Below are 8,249 nucleotides of genomic sequence, written 5' to 3'. Positions count from 1 at the left end.
GGGGCCTCCTGTCCACTAGCACCGGCAGAGGTGGAAGGCTGTTCATAGGTTTGGCTAGTGTCAGGTGCCCGTTGTTGTGCCACTGCCTCCCTCATGGTCTTGCCCATGTCAGCCAGCACCCCTGCAATGGTGACCAGGATGTTGTAGATGTTTTTTAGGTCATCCCTGATACCCAGGTACTGTCCCTCCTGCAGCCGCTGGGTCTCCTGAAACTTGTCCAGTATCTGGCCCATCGTCTCCTGGGAATGGTGCTATGCTCCCATGATGTTGGAGAGTGCCTTGTGGAGAGTGGGTTCCCTGGGCCTGTCCTCCCCCTGTCGCACAGCAGTCCTCCCAGCTTCCCTGTTGTCCTGTGCCTCTGTCCCCTGAACCTTGTGCCCACTGCCACCGACCCCAGGTCCCTGATCATCCTGGGTTTGTGGGGTTGACAGGGGTCCCTGTAGTGGTGGACACACTGCCGATTGACGTGTCCTGGGGACAGTGGCATGGGCCCGCTGGGTGGGTGCTGTGCTGGTGTTTCCTGAGGGGGGAGGCTCTGTGGTGGCTTGGGAATGTGCCTGGGTACCCGTCTATCCAGAGGTCCCTGTGGCTTTGCACTCCGCAGGACCAAGCAGTGGGCGAACCACCCACTTGTGAGACTGTGGCTTTGCACTCCCCAGGACCAAGCAGTGGGCATGGAGCCCCCTCGAGGAGCAGTGGCATTATTCCATCTTCCGGCTGAGGTGCCCCCCCTTCCCAATCCCTCTGAGGTGCCTGTTTGTTTTCGACCTGATGCCCCTGCAGTGTTCTCTCCATATTGAGGCAGGAGTCAAGTGTGGGCTTGGCCCATGATTTTTGGCCCAGTGGCCCACGGACATTTTGAATGGACAATGTACCGCCTTATGTACATATTGTGTACTTTTGTGAATACTGTTTTTCTATTTATTACGTATATCTGCCTATTTCTAATATATCACTGATTTGAATCTATTCCTTTTGTCCTTGCATTCTTCCAGGGGGTTACAGGGTGTAAATGTAATGTTGATGCATGTTATTGTGTGTATGGTGTTGTGGGTGAGGGTGGGTGAGGGTGGGGATGGAGGTGTTGCGTGTTCTGTGTGTGTGTGTCACTCTCTTTTTCCTCCCCCGTCCCCTGTGTATTAGGTGCCGTACTCACCGTGGTCGTCACCACCACCTTTCGAATTCCTGGTAGATGAAGAGGTAGACCAGCATAGGCAGGACCTGCAGCTCGGGCTCCATGGCGTCCTGGTTCTTCATTTGTGTCGAGCAGTGAGTGGTTTCCCTTCCAAGTTCTGTTTCTGCCGTACTTTTGATGGCGTTGGTACCGCCCCTGAAAAGCTGCCAGATTGGCGGGTTGTGATGGGGTTGGCGGTACATTGTCTTCCGCCTGTCTGTTGGCGGTTACCGCTGCGGTGTTTGTTGCTACCGCCGTGGTGGTCAGGGTGTTAAAGTGGCTGTCTGTGTTGGCAGTTTCCGCCGTGGTCATGATGCCATTTTTTTTACCGCCGGCCTGTTGGCGGTATGACAGCCGCTTTAACACCGACCGCCAGGGTTGTAATGAGGGCCATAGTGTTACTTTTAGCTGACACTTAAAAGTAAGGGTTTTGGACCTCAGATCGTTGCAGTGTTTTTTCCTAAAAAACACAGTTTTAGCATTTTTCTAAGAAGTAGCCTATTGTTGCTATTTTAGTGCTCTCAGCTTAATTCCAGTTTGTGTTAGAGACCACTGTGAAACCCATGGGTGATACCGAAAAGATTTAGATTTCTGAAAAGTAGACACTATTTTAAATGCAGCAAGGGGTCATAAGTGCAGATCCCTCAAAGTTTTCACAAGGAAAATAATTGTTGAAATAAAGAAATGGACTAAATACAACATGGACGCATCACATTTTTTGACCGAAAACTGACCCTTTTTTCTCAATGTGGGAAACTCTAGATTTCAGCCAACACCTAGGGAAAGCTAGCCAACCTAGCTAACCTCCTCGCATTTCTGTAATGGAAAGTTCTGGAATCTGCGTGGAGGCAAACATGCAGGGGACTTTTCCAAAGTTCCACAAAGAGAACATAATAAACTATGAAAAACAGTAGTTTTTGACACACAGGGCTGTCCATAAGAATGTAGCATGTGTCCCTTCCACCGTTATGTGCAGTGCTGTGACTATTATGCAATTATCATTCAGCAAACTGAACATCTACTGAGTCCTTCCAGAGGATGAACATGGCAAGCAGGTCCAACATTTACCCATATGTGCCATAGTAATTCAGTATTATACGAGTGTGGCACCTAAGGGTTTAAATCCGTAGGTGAAGATAAAGTCAAGGCATGTGAATCTGTGCTACCTTTACTATCTGCCTTCTACCTATGCAATAACCCTGGGAAAGCACACCTACCCTAATTATTTTTACCCGATCATGTCTCTGTTCTTATCAGAGTCCTGGCTAATCTTGTATAAGTGACAAATACTAATGCCTTTCATCCCTATATACCTGAAGCTCAAGAAAACATGTCTTTCATGCATCAGCAACACACTTGCTATGGTAAATCCAATTCCTTCCAGTTTGTGGATGCAAGTTAGGCGTGTCCGAGTATATCTTCTGAGGCCTATTTCTTGAACTGAGTGAGCATATCTATCACTCAAACTAATGCAAACATACTGGGGAATACTACCTAAGTACTCTAAAGTAATAAGCAAAAAATGTCCCGTGGGACTCATTCACCAACTCTTCTACTTTTGCTTTGACAATGTGAAAACTCAATTACTAACATGTATCACACCCATTGTTATTGAGAAAGGGGCATTGGTTTGACTTTTTACACGTACTCTGGTTCTTGTGGGCAATCAGGGTGGTCCTTGTGTAGTATACACAAGTTCCCTAAATGGCATTTCAAAATTTGTTCAAGCCTTTATCATTTTGCCACACTGGGTACTCCTTGGCAACTTGCCATGTGTCCTGTCCACCAGCATGAGCAGTGTTGGGACAAGAATGCACTTGCTAATTGGTGGACAGAAAATATGCCATGTTCTGACGGCAGATAAAGGTGTTGAGAAGGCCATAAAGAAGTCCATGATTTCCTGAAGTAGAGAAACAAAAATTCTGTGGCTGCTTGCCTAGCGATGTAATGGCCCATGGATGGTAGGTATCCATGCACAGCCATTGAAAGGTTTACCTAACAGCAGCTCCACTTACGTCAATTTAGTACAGTACAAAATAAAGCAAGTAGGAAAACACAGGGCTGGCTGAGATGGGTGCTGGGGACAATAAACACAACTTTCCTGTCTCTTTTATTGCTCAGAACAGATTTTACAATAACATGGTTGAGTCTTTTTAGGTGTTTCAGGAATGGGATCAGCATAGTGTTGCTCCTGCACTCTTGCCACACCCTCCAGAACATATGAAGTTGGAGGCTGTTGCTTCCTTAGCATTAAGACTTTCAATAATGAACAACTAAAAGTTAAGGAAAGACATGAGTCTTCCTGTGGTTGTCTGACGATAAACAACATATGCATTTTACGTTGCCAACTGGATCAGCTGGGTAAACAGTTTTTTGTACCGGGTGAGAGTTTTATGACTCGCATTGTATGGCTGAAAAACCTGGTAGTTCTTATCCACTTCACCATCCACTTATTGTAATCAAGTATACAGATGGGCTGTTGGCCATCTGACCTGAAACCATGATGGGGGAGTGCTCTCATCATGAATTGTTGTGAGCATGTACACATCATGCCTATCTGAGAACTTGACTGCGAGCAGTTAGTTGGAACACAATGCAGTGCTCTGGAATTTCTGGAGCTTCGTACAAACACGCTCCTGCGGTAATCCTTTGCTACGACAATGAGCTGCACCACAGGACACAGTGCCAGCTTTGTACAGCTCCCTGAACAGCTCTACTCCAGTATAGAGAGTGTCCACATAAAAAGGATAACCTTTGTGAAGGAGTGGCTCGACAAGCTCCCATACAGTATTGCCTGTGACTCCTAGTGTGAGAGGGCCACCTACAGGGTTTCGAGTGGGGTCCCTCCCTGTATACACTCCCATGCTGTACACTTAGCCAGTATAGCTCTCACACAGCATGTACCGCTTAATGCCACAGTGAACTCTTTTGCTCGCAATGTACTGCCTCAAAAGAAGCCTCCCTTTGTACAGGATCAAGGACTCAAGAATAGCCAGGAGTATAAATCTCTGGAAACCTGGCAGACAAATATTCAATGACAGACCAAATTTTGAACAACGTGTCATGGTCTGGATGGTCCCGGGGCAATGCAGCAGAATTGTCAATGAAATGCAGCATGTGCTGCAAAAGCAAAAAACGTTCTCTGTTTCATGTATGATGCGATGGGGGTTACACAAACAGTGCAAGTAGACCTGCAAGGTTGATTTCTGCACTAACCCCATTTTGAGTGTAAGGCCCATAACTACTTTCAACTCCCTAAGCAAAGTGGAAGTCCACCGGTGTTCCCTAGAACAAGGCCCTAGAGTGCCCTCATGCTCCCTCAGAAATTGTTCAGCAAACATATTTGTTTGCTGTACAATTTGCTCAAGGAAGTCAACATCCACAAAGAGATGGACCTAGTCAATTGGCAAAAAGTTGGCGAAATCAATTTAGATCCAGCGTCACCAGTTAAAGGTTGAGTATGGGGTGAACTAAATTGGGGGGCTCCCAAGAGAGCAGTCCGTCTGTGATTGCTGATGCACGTGCCTGCTCTCTGGATTGGTCTAACCTGCTACTGTTGTCCCACTGCACAGACTATGCTTGCAAAAAATCAATGGAAGATGAGTGATTGGATAGACCTCCACTGACTAAAAAATAAGTTCCAGATTCTGCTCCATTTTCCTCTCCATTAGATGCTGTCTCAGGATCTATGATCTCAGTCTCTGATCCTGCCTCTGAGGTGTCCTCCATAACCCGAGTTAGGGCATAAGCAGCAGTTATCCACTGGGATGCCATCTCTGCTGCTGGTTAAAACCGTCCTTCTAAAATACTATTTAAAATACTATTCTACTTAATTGGTGCATGTGCGCGTGAGTGATGTGTGCAACATTAAATAATGACAAAGTCACCTTATCTTGTCTTCTTTACTAAATCAGCAGGTTCTCCAAAATAACTGAAAAGGACAGACACAATATTATTTCACCTTGACACACACCAATCATCACAGCGCTGGTGATGCCCAGTGAGGCAATCATTTTTGGTGCTCCCATGACCTCCTCCTTGGATTCCCTTACTACTACATAACAAATGTGCCCCTCATCGCTCCATAAACCCTCTCTCACATATATTTTATTTGTTTTAAAGTGCTGGTAGCGATTGACTTTACAAATTTTCTGAGCTAGCCTCACAGGATACAGATCTGTTCTTTGCAGCATTCATTTTAACCCTCAGTGGTACTTTATGGCATGTTAAAACTGCCACTAGACAAAACTCCAATCTCTCTCTCCAGCAGACACATATTCATAAGAGTTATCTTGACATTTTTATTGCTGCCTGAAAGATCTATCTATCTATCTATCTATCTATCTATCTATCTATCTATCTATCTATCTATCTATCTATCTATCTATCTATCTATCTATCTATCTTTCTATATATAAAAATATATATATGTATATATATATATAGAGAGAGAGAGAGGTCTCTCTTTATATTATATTATATAATAAAGAAAATTGAAGTTGAAAAAGTGGTTTGAAATGAAAGTTAAAGATCAAGATGAAAGTAGTATGAAAAGGCCATCAAATTTGGAAATTGGGGATATTGGACTGTTACACATGTTATGTGAACTAGATGAGAGTATTGTGGCTGAACAGGATCCAATTTTGAACTTATCCCAAATGGGTACTGAAGTTGATGAGAGGTGTCCTAGTAATTTCAAACCCAAATCAACTTTCTCACCACTAGTTAACTGTGATGCAATTAATGCTTTTGAGAGGGGTGTAACTGGCTGTTTGAAAGCTTTAAGGTATATGAGGAGATGAAAGTATGACAATTTATCGAGAAAACATCGTAAAGCGATTGAGTCCTTACAAAACGATGAAAATATTGTAATTAAGAAATCTGATAAAGGAGGGAATATATTCATTTTATCTAGGGATGACTACTTAAAGGAAGGTTTAAGACAACTGCAAGATAAAGAGAGTTATTCAGTGGTGGATAGGAATGAAATGTTAATAGGTAAGAAGAAAGTTTTTGACAAATTAGATGAATGGAAGGAATCAGGATTGATTGAATGGGAGGAATATCAGTTTTTAAGGGTAGAATTCCCTATAAAAGCAGCAATTTAATTTTTACCCAAGTTACACAAGAATGCATAAAATCCACCTGGGAGGCCCATTGTATCCTCTATGGGGAGCCTGTTAGAAAATGTTTTCAAATATGTGGACTATTTTTTGCGTCCCTTTGTGGAGGCTTTACCATCCTATATTAAGGATACTAGAGATTTCCTATGAATAATTAATGGAATAGGATGGGAAAAGGATTTCCTCCTTCTAAGCCTAGATCTAAATAGTCTATATACATGTATTCCACATGAGAAGGGCATTGAGGCAGTGAGACATTTTCTGAGGGCAAGGTAATTATCCTATCTTTTACATACAGAAATTTTATTAGATATGGTGCAGATGTGTTTGACTTATAATTTCTTTATCTTTAACAATACTTTATACCGTCAGTGTCAGGGGACTGCGATGGGAACCTGTTTTCCCCCAGCTATGCAGGTTTATACCTAAGCTGGTGGGAGGAGCAGGTGGTCTGGAACACCTCAAGTTTTGAAAACCAAGCAGTCCTGTGGGTGAGGTATATTGATGATATTTTCTGTATTTGGAGAGGAAGTAAAGAATCAGCTTTGAATTTTGTTGAGGAATTAAATAATAATAAACTGAATCTTAGGTTCAGCTGTACAATGGATTCAGCTGAATTGGAATTTTTGGATGTGAGAATTAAGGTAATTAATGATAAATTGGAATGTTAATTATATAGGAAAGACACTGCTGGGAATAGTTTACTTCATGCCATGAGCCGTCATCCAAAAAACTTGATTTATAATATCCCCTATGGGGAATTATTAAGGGCTAGAAGAAACTGCAGTTTGGATGCCACATTCAAAAATGAGGTTAAAGTGATGACTAAAAGATTCATTGAAAGAGGTTACTCGTAGGCTATAATAGATAAAGCTGTGAGGAGGGTTAGACAGACCAAAAGGGAGGACCTTTTGGTAGACAAGATGGAAGACATTAAGAAGGAAAACATAAAGATAAGATTTATAACCTTATATCATGACAGAGTAAAAGAAATCAAGAAAGCATTCCTAAAATTTTGGCCAGCTCTCAGGACTGATGAAAATATAGGTAAATTACTGGATGAGTATCTGGCCCTTATGTTTAGAAGAGGCAGGTCCTTGAAAGATATGTTAAGCCACAGACTAATATCTAGCAATGAAAGAACACAACCTAATCAAGGTTTCTATATATGTGGTAAATGTAAAGCGTGTAAATATAGTTCCAATTGCAAGGAGGTACTATTTCCTGGGACCCATAAACTGTTTAGAATAAGTAAGCATGTTTCTGTCACGGTTTTCACTGGGCTGGATAAGTCGAAAGATTTCTTGTGTAAAGATTTGACCTAAATCTTTTGCCATTGGCAACTTTCTTAAGGCCGTGAAGTGAGCCATTTTAGTGAAGGAGTCCACGGTTACAATTATTACGTGATTTCCCATGGAAGAGGGTAAGGAGCACATGAAATCTGTGGAGATGGTGTGCCATGGACCTGGGGGAACTGGTAGTCGGCGAAGTAACCCTACTGGTTTAGTACGGGGTGTCTTGGCTTGAGCACATATAGGACAGGATGATACATATTCTTCAGTATCTGTCTTGAGAGTTGGCCACCAGAAGGAGCGAAGCAGAAGTTCTTGCGTAGCTTTCATTCCTCGATGACCTGCGATGGGTGAATCATGGCACATACGTAATGCTTCAATCTGTACTCGTTTAGTGGGTAAGAACAGGGCCTTATCATGATAGTAATACCCTTGCTCTACATGAAGTTGCGGCCGCAACTTATTCAATTCTGTGTCTTCTAGACGGGCATATTCGGACCTGACTTGGTCTAAAAAAGGCTGTACTAAATCAATGATTTTTTTATTGTCAAATAGGTTCTGAACAGGAGAATCACTGCACTCAGGGTAACGTCGGGACAAGGCATCCGCCAGGATGTTCTGAGAACCAGGGATGTATGTGATATAAAAGTCATATTGGCT

The sequence above is a fragment of the Pleurodeles waltl genome, chromosome 4_1 (assembly GCF_031143425.1).
Source record: "Pleurodeles waltl isolate 20211129_DDA chromosome 4_1, aPleWal1.hap1.20221129, whole genome shotgun sequence".
Lineage (NCBI taxonomy): Eukaryota > Metazoa > Chordata > Amphibia > Caudata > Salamandridae > Pleurodeles > Pleurodeles waltl.
Note: the sequence above shows the minus strand (reverse complement) of the source record.